Genomic DNA, 11183 nt, shown 5'->3' on the forward strand with positions numbered 1-11183 from the left:
ACTACGTTTAACCATGACTAGCTCGAAATCCACGAAACCAGCCTAAAAATGAAGAAAATGTGAAACGATTGCATGAAAGTCTGTGGAGCAGAGCCGTATAGTTGTCAGATCCTGGTCAGAGCTGGCCGATGCTACGCTATGATTGGCCAGTCTGCGTTTGAGGGGCGGGACTTAGCAAAGGGTCAATCTACACTTTATTAGGTTATAAAGTTGGGTGAATTCCATCATTTCCAGTATAGTTCTCCCCAATGTCACCCTGAGATTCATTTGAATATCTGAAAGGTCTGCAGAACCTTTAGGTTTGACATTCAAACAATGAGCCAAAAGTGAAACAGCTTTTTGAAACCAGGTTGCTCAGAATAATTTCAGCCACTTCCTGTTTTGTTTTTACTTTTTTCTGTGAACCATCTATCTCTCTGATATACAATGACTGTGATTCTATTGGGATTTACAGGTTTTAGTTTTTGTTGGTTTCATGAATTATATTTCTATCAGGAGAGACCCCATATCGATTGAACAATAATTTATTACATAGTGCATGACCATGTCCATCGTGACGTAGTATATCAAAGGGGGTAGTGATGCCATGATGAGATTAGGTACAGTATATTCCTCCCCTGGAGTCTAGACACTGGGGGTGGTGGTGGTGGTGGTGAAGGGAGTAGCTGAAGATCCAATGAAGGGATGTGGAGCAGGCCTGGGCACAGAATATGATGAAGACTGGAGGTGATCGGGTGGAGGCAGGTCGCATCGAGTCACACTGAAATGTCAACTGACAGGATGACAGTTTTAAAATTTGATTGCAACAATATGATTGGCTCATAGAGAGCGTGGCAGAATCTGTTTGGTTATCTAAGAGTGAACCACCCACAGTCAGCTGATAGAGTAGGAGCCAGTAGAGATGAGAGAGGTTGTGACTGAAAGAGTGTAAAGAGGCTCTTCCTGTCTGAACTTTCGCACAAGCTTCATTACAACTTCCCAAAAATCATTATCATCAACAAGCTTGACATCCTTCAATAAGATATTTTTTTATGTTAACTCTTCTTTCAAACATGGTTTCAGCAAGGATCACCTGTAAGAAGCAGGCAACAGGTGATGGAGTGAGTATACGGTGATCACAGAAAGAGCTGGCAGTACTGTGGAGTGGAAGAATGTTGAATCGTTGGCTGGAGGGTTCGACTTTAGGATCCAAATGTTAATCACGGCTGCCGTGGAGCCAAGATTTTGATGCTGTTCCACCATCTTTTTTGGCCCACGGTTATCTGGTCAAACAACTGGGACAAGGGGTGCTGTGGTCTGAGTCCTGCAGCTGGCAACATCTCTCTCTCTCTCTTTCTCTCTCTCTCTCCAGAGGACACAGTCCAGGGTCCTCCAGGGAAAGGCCACATCAACACGCGCCTGCCTGATGACGTCCACGGGCTGAGGGGAAGCTTGTGAAGGCACCCAATTTGTTTAAACAAGCCCGTGCGTGCGGCTGAATGGGTAAACAGGGCCGGACCACCTAGCCTGTGCTGCCTTGCCTGCCAGCCTGGAGACAGCCTGGCATGGGCTGGCATTACAGTATCCCTGCCTGGGCCGGGCCGTAGTACCGTAGCGTCATCGTGAAGGTCCTGACTCCTGTTCTTCCTGCACGCTGCGCCCCCCCACTCCCTCTCCGTCCACTCATGCCTGTGATTCAGCAGGGGCAGCTCAGTCTCTTGAATGCAATAACAGCTGCTAAAAGCAACAAACTGAGAACCTGATATATACTCTGAAGGACTGACCCTTGCTCATGAATCAGCCCCTGGACAGGAGGTACTTGAGCATGGGTCATGAACAGAGAACCCTGCAATGCCCTATAGATCCCCTTGCCTAACCACCAGGCTATTTTTGGGTCACACTCCACGCATCAAACGGCCTCCAAATGTCCCTTCGGTGTAGAGAGAATGTCTTCGGGTTGATTTAAAGCAGATGATGTTTTGTGGGGTTTTTTTGGTTCTGAAATTATATTGTTGTTCCATGTTATGTTTATTTTTGAATCCAGTCATTTACTGTGTTCCGGCATTTGTTCAAAGATATATCACAACAGCGCTCAGAATGCCTTGACACAACGTCTCAGACAAATGCTTTTCATAAGACACTGAAATTACAGGATGAAGCCGTCGATGTGCTGCCATAGCTGTTGGTGTGTTTGGACAAGAAATGAGGCGTCCACCCTTATTACCCTTGCAGAGATGAATAGACATATACATGCTGTGTGTGTACGGACATTAACACACACTGCAACCCGCGCACCGAGGGCCAGCGGTTCCTTCGTCATGCATTCCCAGGGTGCATCGCTTTCTGACAGCTGTGGGGGCCTGTTAACACCCCGATCGCCGATGTGATTATGATTCTCTTAAGATACTGAACCACACGCAGCTCCTGTAGGACAAAGACGGGCCTGTCCACACCGCCCGGGAGATCCTGACACAACCCCAGCTGGAACAGACGGTACATTTATCTGGGCCGGTGTCCAGCTCACCTTCTGTGTCCTGGGAGGTTGGGGGCACAGGGAGCTATGTTCCCCTTGGCGAACAGAGGAGGGGGTGTTACAATTGATACTCACACTGTATACAATCAACACTCATAACGTGCCACGGCGGGCCACCCCCTGAGCAAAGGCCACCCAACGGACTCGACTTCTGGATACAGAGATTCGTGCTGTTAAATGTTTTTTCCATTTGTTGATGTTTTGAAATTTTTGCAATCTGTGTGTGTCCCGGGGATTTCAATGTGTATTTTCAATTTAATATCAGCGAGTCCACATGGGTGATGGGAAATGGGTAAAACATCCCTGTCCTTCAAAATCGAGGGATGTCCTGCCAACACCTCAGTGCATCTGGCATAGACATTTCTGCAGCAGTGAGCAAAAAGCAAATTTAATAGGAAGCATGGAGAATGTGGCTTCGTAATGAGCGTCTCTTGTGGTTTATTTCACCTGAGACGTGACTGAGGGTTTTATCTTCCACAAATGGCAGAAAATGTGGGCCACTCTCTGAACTGCTGTGAAGTTTTGCTGCACTGATGGCAGGTTAACACTAACCACATGATGTCATCGAGGAGAAGGAAGTAGAGCATCCAAGAAACAATTTTACTGCTGGGCGTGGATCCGCTGTTTGAGTTTTCAGACCTGACAGCATTCTTGCTTCATTAAAGCAGCAACAACTGTATGTTGTTGTACATGTTGGACGTCTTACAGATATGACATGATGTCCATTAAAGAAGAAGTTCATGTGCACAGTGTCTGCAGAGGGAGCAGTATCTGGCTGAACAGAGGCCTCTCTATCAGCCACAGCATTTCATGTTCTGAGAGAATTTAAGATTTAATACCAAAATTATCCACACAATATCTTTAAAAGTGCAGCTGTTGTCAGCTTGGATTCACAGAAGTTGCAATGAATTCCAATGGAGACCCAGAACCATGGCAAAAACAATGTTAAAGGTATAGTTTTGTGGGGCAGGGTGTTTTGAAGTGGGGTTGTGTGAGGTACTTATCCATAGTCAGTGTATTACCTACAGTAGATGACGGTCGGCAGTAAAACATATTTTAGCCACCTAAAAGAAAGACCCACCTAAGAGAAACAATATCAGTTTGCTTTAGCCAAAGCCACCAGACTCCATTGAAAAAAAATGTAATTTTACCTTGCAGAACACAGGAGTTGCTGGTCTACCACTGCCTCTATCCATTAGTTTGTGTTTGTGTGTTTGTGTTATTGTATGACTTTGGTGAATCTCAACTAACCAAAGTCACACAAACAAACTAAGTAGACCAGCAACTCCCATGTTCTGCGAGGTAAAATTACACCTTTTTTCAATGGAGTCTGGTTGTTTTAGCAAGAGCATGGATAACGGCTTTAGTTCCCCGTCGGAAACATAGAATGTACAGTATAGCGGTCTCACGGCAAGGTAAACCAGCAAAAATATTCTAAATATAGCGTACACTCAAACTGATGTTGATTTTTTTTAGGTGGGCCTTTCTTTTAAGTGGCTAAAATACGTTTTGCTGCCAGCCCCGTCCAGAGCAGTACTTTGCTTTGCTCCCGTACCGTAACTCTGCTTCTCCAAGCTGGGGGCATGCCAACCTTAGGTAATACACTGACCATTGACAAGTGTCTCATACAACTCCACTTCAAAACACCCGAACAAACTTTAAATAGGCCATAGAAACTTCTCGAACCATGTTCCAAACAATCATCACGTTACCAGTAAATCACTACATACTGTACGCTACTCCTGACGTAGCATTTGAGCCATGAGGAGGGGATATTGCTGCACAAGTTATTCAGCTATGATGTGGAGAAACTACAAGCATGAATAGTGGATCCTCAAAAGTCTTAATTTCATTGAAGTATTCCATTGCATTTTTCAAATGTTGTCCATCTCATTTTACTTGAAATACACACCTAACCACAATTGTGTTCTCAGAGCGCAGATCTCACCTTTGACCTTGAGCTTTTAGTAGACATCTCAGGGAATATAAGCGGCCTTGACTGCAAACAGCACTCCCATTTCTGTTTTTCATTGGCACATAGAACAGATCAGAGAAACAGGAAGTCGCCTGGAGCAATCAGAGGAATCACACATCTCTATCGGTCTTCCTCTCTTGTCTCTCTGTCTCGGTTCGTGCAGATCATCCGTCCTGAACTGCTCCAGCCCAGCCTTGGCTGTTCCAACAACATAATTCAATTGTCTTTTTATTCACAGGCGATGAATAACCTCTGAATAGTAAATCAGCGCTGTGGCGTCTCATCTTTGGACTGGAGCGCGGCTCTGATGGGTCCACAGGGGCTCGGATGGAGAGAGACCAAGCATGCTCCATTCCATCCCCTGCTGGTGCAAATCAAAAATAAAAGCCCAGCTCCGAAAGGCTCAGCATGTGCTCAAGTCATTTGAGGCCCTGCCGAGAAAACGCATCCCTGATTCCCATCCACATATTGACAGACAGACAAATCAAAAGTGTCTTCCTGTCTCAAGCACAGCCTCTCAGTCTCAGTGCTGTCACTGGTTGCACAAGGTGTGATGGAACACAGCAGAGCAGCAGGGTGAAGGATGAGCCTGTCAAATTGTCGTATGTTTTACATTTGTTTATCATTTCAATAATGCATGAGAAACATAAGGTGTCAAGCAAATAAAGAGAACATGTAACACTTTACAATACCCAAAAATGTGAGTAGCTACCAGGGATAGGAACTAACTGCTAGTGAACCATTAGTTAATGAGTAACACAACTCAAATTTGATAGAGTAGCTAATGATTAGTTAATTGAGAAACAAGTGAGGAGCAAATCACGAATGACTAGATAATTGATGAAACATTAATAAGTACTTCTTTTATCATTCCTAATCAAGGACTATATAGTAGATAATGATGAGTTACTAGAGAACAGACTGGGAGATCCTAGATTAATGAATCATTAGGTAATGATTAGTTGATGAATATCTGTGGATCGATCATACTGACCACTTTGACCACTTTCATGAAATGTTCCTTATTAAAGGTCCCACATCGTAAAAAGTGAAATTTTCATGTCTTTATATTATAAAGCAGGTTTAAGTGCTTTATAAATACTGTTATATATCAAAATGCTCAATATACAGATAAATACACACAGCCCGTATTCAAAAATTGTGCATTTGAAACAAGCCGTTAGGATTTCTGTCCATTTGTGATGTCACAAATATAAAATATTTAGACCATTACGCGGTTTTAAACGTTAATATTCTATTTATATCTATTTATTTCCTGTTGCAGTGTATGTAAATGACATCAGCTGACAGGAAGTAAACATGTACCCAAACTGTTGCCTAGCAACACAATTCCGTTGCAATTCCGTTGAAATGCGCTAAAACGGAGCATTTCATACAAAGGGTAAATACAGGTATATTCAGGTAGACAGTATGAGGAAAATAAAGTCTTTTTTGAACATTACAGCATGTAAACATGTTTTAGTAGAAACCCAAAATAAAAATATGAACCTGAAAATGAGCACAATATGGGACCTTTAACTCTGAACCAGGTGCTGAGCGGCACAAAACTAGTAACGACTAATTATTTAGTAATTACTTGAACATTAATTAATGTTTTTGTGTCGCCACAAGTAAAGTGAAACATAATACTGTGTATTTACTAGGTAGTCCCTCATTACTTCATCCTTATCTCATCATTGGTGACTTCAAAGCATGTGCCTTTTCTATAATATAGTCTGTGGTTTTACAGTGCATTGTCCCTGTAGTATATGTTTTCTAAATGTATATATTTGTATCTCTGAAAGATATGACTCAAACCTAAATAATGTTATTTTGTTTGCTGAGTGTTTATTTGTGCTTTTGTTCATTCCAATAGGGGAGAAATATGGTGGCCCTGAGGTGCCAAAACATGAACAAATTAGAACACAGTGAATCAGAAAAAACAACGTTACGGAAAACACAAAGGGATTTTAGGAAACACAATTGCCTTTATGGCAAAAACCATATTGTTATATTTGTCTTACTTTCAACTAATATAATAAAAAGACCAAAACCAACAATGTATGATATTGAATATATAGTGCATAGTATGCGATTTCGGACAAATCCTGTCTCTTTTCACCTTCCCCAGGCCGTTCCCCTGGCTCTCAGCTTTTTAAATCTTTGAAAACTGGTCACTAATAAATTGTTTTATTTTTAAAAAAAAGCTCAGTAATTTCCTAAAACAGCTGAGCAATGTAGTTTTTAGCAATGTTACTCAAACGGGATAAAATTATGCATTTGTTGGGGACTATATTCTTTTGCGGATTTATACACATTTGTTGATCCAGCGAGTATTTAAGGCAGCAGGACGGAGTGTGTGGGATGAATCAAAACAAACTACAGTCCCGGTGTTCAGAGTAATGAAGGAACATGTTACCCAGTACATCAGTGTGCTCAATAATGTGTTTTAACAGTTTTTTTTTGGCAACAATGGAGGTCTATGGCACAGAAGAATGATATATATCAGGCTAATAGGCTTTAGAATATCACCAGCCTTATACTTTAAAGCAAAATATACTGGAAAAACAAAGTTCGGAATCTTGTGTTTGGTGGATTATTTCTCTGTTGTTATAATGCTATTTGGCATTGTATTTTACATCGTTGGAAAGCCTGTTTATTTACCTTCGCAATGATGTCCAACTTGTAAGGATCATGCATTTGTGGAATGAGCAGCACAGCTGATTATGTCGGTAGCGCCCAAGAAAAATTTGCCAAAATGCTCTGCCAATGGTAAACAGTGTATTCTCATAAGGCTACCAGGAAGCCTGCAATGACTGCCCTTCACCGTCAGGCCCGTTTGCGCTGGTGTCGACAACACAGACAATGGAACCTGAACATGTGGGGGAATGTCATGTTCAGTGATGAGTCCAGGTTCTGTCTGCGAAAGTTGGATGGCAGGGTCAAAGTATGGAGACGACGCAGAGAACGCTATGCTGATTGTTGCACTGATGGAGTAACAGCTTTTGGTGGGGGCAGTGTCACGGTGTGGGGCGGCATCTTCCTCACTGGCAAAACAAGGCTTGTCATCATTGAAGGCCATCTCAATGCAGGGAGATATCGGGATGAGATTCTGCAGCCAGTGGCGATCCCATATCTCCACAATCTGGCACCTAACTTCATCCTCCAAGAAACAACGCTTACCCCCACAGAGCCAGGGTTATCACAGACTACCTCCACAATGTGGGAGTAGAGAGAATGGAACGGCCTGCCAAGAGTCCAGACCTCAACCCAACTGAACACTTGTGGGATCAGCTTGGATGTGCTGTACGTGTTAGAGTGACCAACACAACCTCGTTGGCTGACCTGCAACGAATCCTGGTTGAGGAATGGAACGCCATCCCACAGCAACGTGTGACCAGGTTGGTGACCAGCATGAGGAGGAGGTGCCAGGCTGTTGTGGCTGCGTATGGATCTTCCACCGCTACTGAGGCTCCTGACGGTGTATTAAATGAATAAAGTGTAAAATTGCCAATATATCTTGTTTGTTCCTTGTTACTGATAGAGAGTTCAATCATCCAGTCCACCAAACAACTCAAAACAAGAGTCAATACCAACAGGAGAATACACTGTTTACCATTGACGGAGCATTTTGGCAAATTTTTCTTGGGCGCTACCCACATAATCAGCTGTGCTGCTCATCCCACAAATGCATGATCCTTACAAGTTGGACATCATTGTGAAGGTAAATAAACAGGCTTTCCAACCATGTAAAATACAATGCCAATTAGCATTGTAACAACAGAGAAATAATCCACCAAACACAAGTTTCCGAACTTTGTTTTTCCAGTTTATATTATATAGGATTTCACTGGTTAACAAAATGTCAGCATGTAACCAATGGCACCTCACGGCACCATGACAAACCCTGCCTGGAGAATGACCCAGAACCTCCCAGAGAACCAGACTCTGCTGCTGTTTCAGCTTCTCCAACACCCCCTGCTGAACCTCCATCTACTGGTGTTGAGGCCAGGGAGGATGTAAATGACCAATCCTGAATGACATGTCAGCATTCATATCACCAAGCACATAAACACTTGTGGAATGACTATCATGAATAAAGGAACTGATAAAAGCAAGTCTATTCAAATTATACATTCTCATTCTGTTGACACTCATAAGGTGCTTCAGACCTGATGACACTTATCACTGAGTCCAACTTGTTAGGATAGCCACACCTCCTGCTATCCTTCCTCTCACTATTCCCATAGTAAGATCAAAAATTGTCACTAAAAGAATTACATTTTCCCAGATCCTCTTATGGTAAAAAAAGTTTCTTGTACATAAAATGTAAAATGTTTTGCAATAAGTTGTGAACAACTATACAACGGGCCCTGTCTCCTGCGCTGTTGCCAACGCACAGCCCTGGAAGATACAACACGCATCAGAGTTTAAGTGGTCAGTGCGACCACAGCACTGGTAGTAATTAGTAATTAATGGGTCGTTCATAGTTTGGTGCGGCTCAGCAGTCGATTCAGAGTTCATCAGAAACGACTCATGAAAGTGGTCAGTATGATTGATTCACAGATATTTATGGGCTAATCCTTACTTACTGATTCCCCCCTCGTTCAGCTTGCGTGTATATGTTGAGATGAGTGGTACGTCATGAACGTGTGTCAGTTACACTGCGCATGTCTTAAAGCCTGTGGTGTTAATTCACAGGCTGAGCGGAGTTATTAAACGGATCGCCACCAAAATCTAATGGATTGTTCATTGTGCCACACCCCACCCCTCCAAAAAAAATTATTCAAATCCATCTCGGACTTTTGGAGTTATCCTCCAAATGGACAAACCAACAAACAAACCAACAAAACCAACGTCGGTGAAAACATAACCTCCTTCCTAGGTCGAATTATCAAATTGTTCCTAATTCATTCCTCACTCGTTTCTCAATTTAACTAATCATTAGCTACTCTATAACTCATTAACTAATGGTTCACTAGCAGTTCGTTCCTTTGTTCCTCATTTGTTCCCTAGTAATTACTCACATTTTTGTGATTGTAAAGTGTTACCAGAGAAGACATACTGTATGTAGCATACCAAAATACAGTGCACCTATAAGGCTGCAAATCGTACACACCGCAACGGAATTCAATTCAATTCAATTCAACTTTATTTGTCCCCGAGGGGCAATTGTAGAGGCTCGTAGAGTAGTACAATTAACAACACAATACAGGAAAAATGTAAACATCTTGAAAGTTAAAAAAGTGAATTATAACAATAGTTGAGCTTTCTTGGCCCCTGTAGCTCCGTTAGCATGTTTGCACCAATAACTCTAAACAGAGTTGACCCACTATATGTAAATGAACGTGTTTGCATGTGTCTGAGTAATGAAGGGGGGTGTCTCCCAGCAGCAGATGTTGGTGTTTTGTCAGAATAATTTCTCTGGGAGGCCACAGCTGGGTTACAGGTGGGGAGAGTGGGGGGGTTGGATGGATGGTTGTGGGGGGGGGGGTTAAGTAAGAGCGGAACCCCCTGGACCCCTCGAGGACAAAACCTTGTTCTGGGTCAAAAACTGCGGGAGAGTTAGCTGTACAGACATAGGGAGGTGGGTTTTTTGATGAACACAGCAAACTATCCAAATGATTATGTTCCTCATCATATACTGTATGGTTAGTGTTACCAATGACAATACAGGGCTGGCTCCACTCAGGCGCTGCTGACCTTCTGTTTTCCTGTATTTTCAACTTCCAGCATGGATGCACCCAGCGACCAGATTTAACGCATGCTCAGACAAATGCTGTTTCTTCCACGAGCACGAGCTCCACTCAACTCTGCTTTAAAGTGTATGAGGCAAGAAGAGAGAAAAGACATTTTAAAAAGAAAGCAAGACATACAGAGTGGCAATTACCTCAGCTCTTGGCAGGGGCTCTAATTAAAACCAAACTTGTTTCCTTCAGTGAACAAACATGACAGGCGCTGAGCAGAGGAGCTTTTTTTCCACTCCTGCCAAAATATTAAGTGAGTGCAGGTGCTCCAGGAATGTCTACAAGGGAGGGGGGGGCAAGGCAGAGCTGACCTTTTTCTCTCTCCATTGTGTATGTGAGTCTCCATATGTGTGTTTATTTATGTATTTGTGCATGTGTTTCCTCCAATCCCTTACTGTTTTCACGCATGCTTTGGTTGCACGGCAGAGGAGCACACCCAGCAGTTTGTCTTAGCGGCCCTCTGCAGTTTCGCTGTAGTAGAAAACTGGAGCAAAAGCAAATGATTGTTATGTTATTCGGGAGAGGCTGGGGGCTGCCCTAAGCAGGACCAGATGCAAGGGTCCTGGCGGCTCCTGGGCCTGATTGAGGGAGGCTCGGTAGCCCAAGTGGAGCCTCTGACAGGATTCACAGAGTCTTGGCAGACGGGACAGTTTCCTCTCTGCACCCCCTTACAACACAATGAATACAACAGCACCTGATCACTGTCCTGTAAAATGATTCTCTGGGACTTTATTCCTCTGAGAAGACTATAAAGGGACATATGAGTAACACCTTCACACTTTTTCTGATATTCCAGGAGAGGAAGAATCTCGTCATTTTGCTTACCTCACCGCCACGAGACCATCAAAGCTGCCAAATCAACGACAGAATGGCACCCCAAGGGATCTTGCTGTCAAATGTGATTGGATTCAGGACTTTCTGCTTGAGAGACACGCTCGCTAATCACAAT

The 11183-nt window shown here is 43.1% G+C and overlaps 1 long non-coding RNA gene across 1 annotated transcript; it reads left to right on the top strand.

Annotated features, from left to right (window-relative positions):
• Positions 1–797: 797 nt before the first annotated feature.
• Positions 798–3221, top strand: LOC141770678 (uncharacterized). Its single transcript, XR_012594611.1, has 2 exons — positions 798–1100; positions 1352–3221. It is a non-coding gene; the product is annotated as an uncharacterized LOC141770678 (long non-coding RNA).
• The last annotated feature ends 7962 nt before the right edge of the window (positions 3222–11183 follow it).

Source organism: Sebastes fasciatus, chromosome 7, assembly GCF_043250625.1.
Source record: "Sebastes fasciatus isolate fSebFas1 chromosome 7, fSebFas1.pri, whole genome shotgun sequence".
In the NCBI taxonomy this organism is placed as follows: Eukaryota; Metazoa; Chordata; class Actinopteri; order Perciformes; family Sebastidae; genus Sebastes; species Sebastes fasciatus.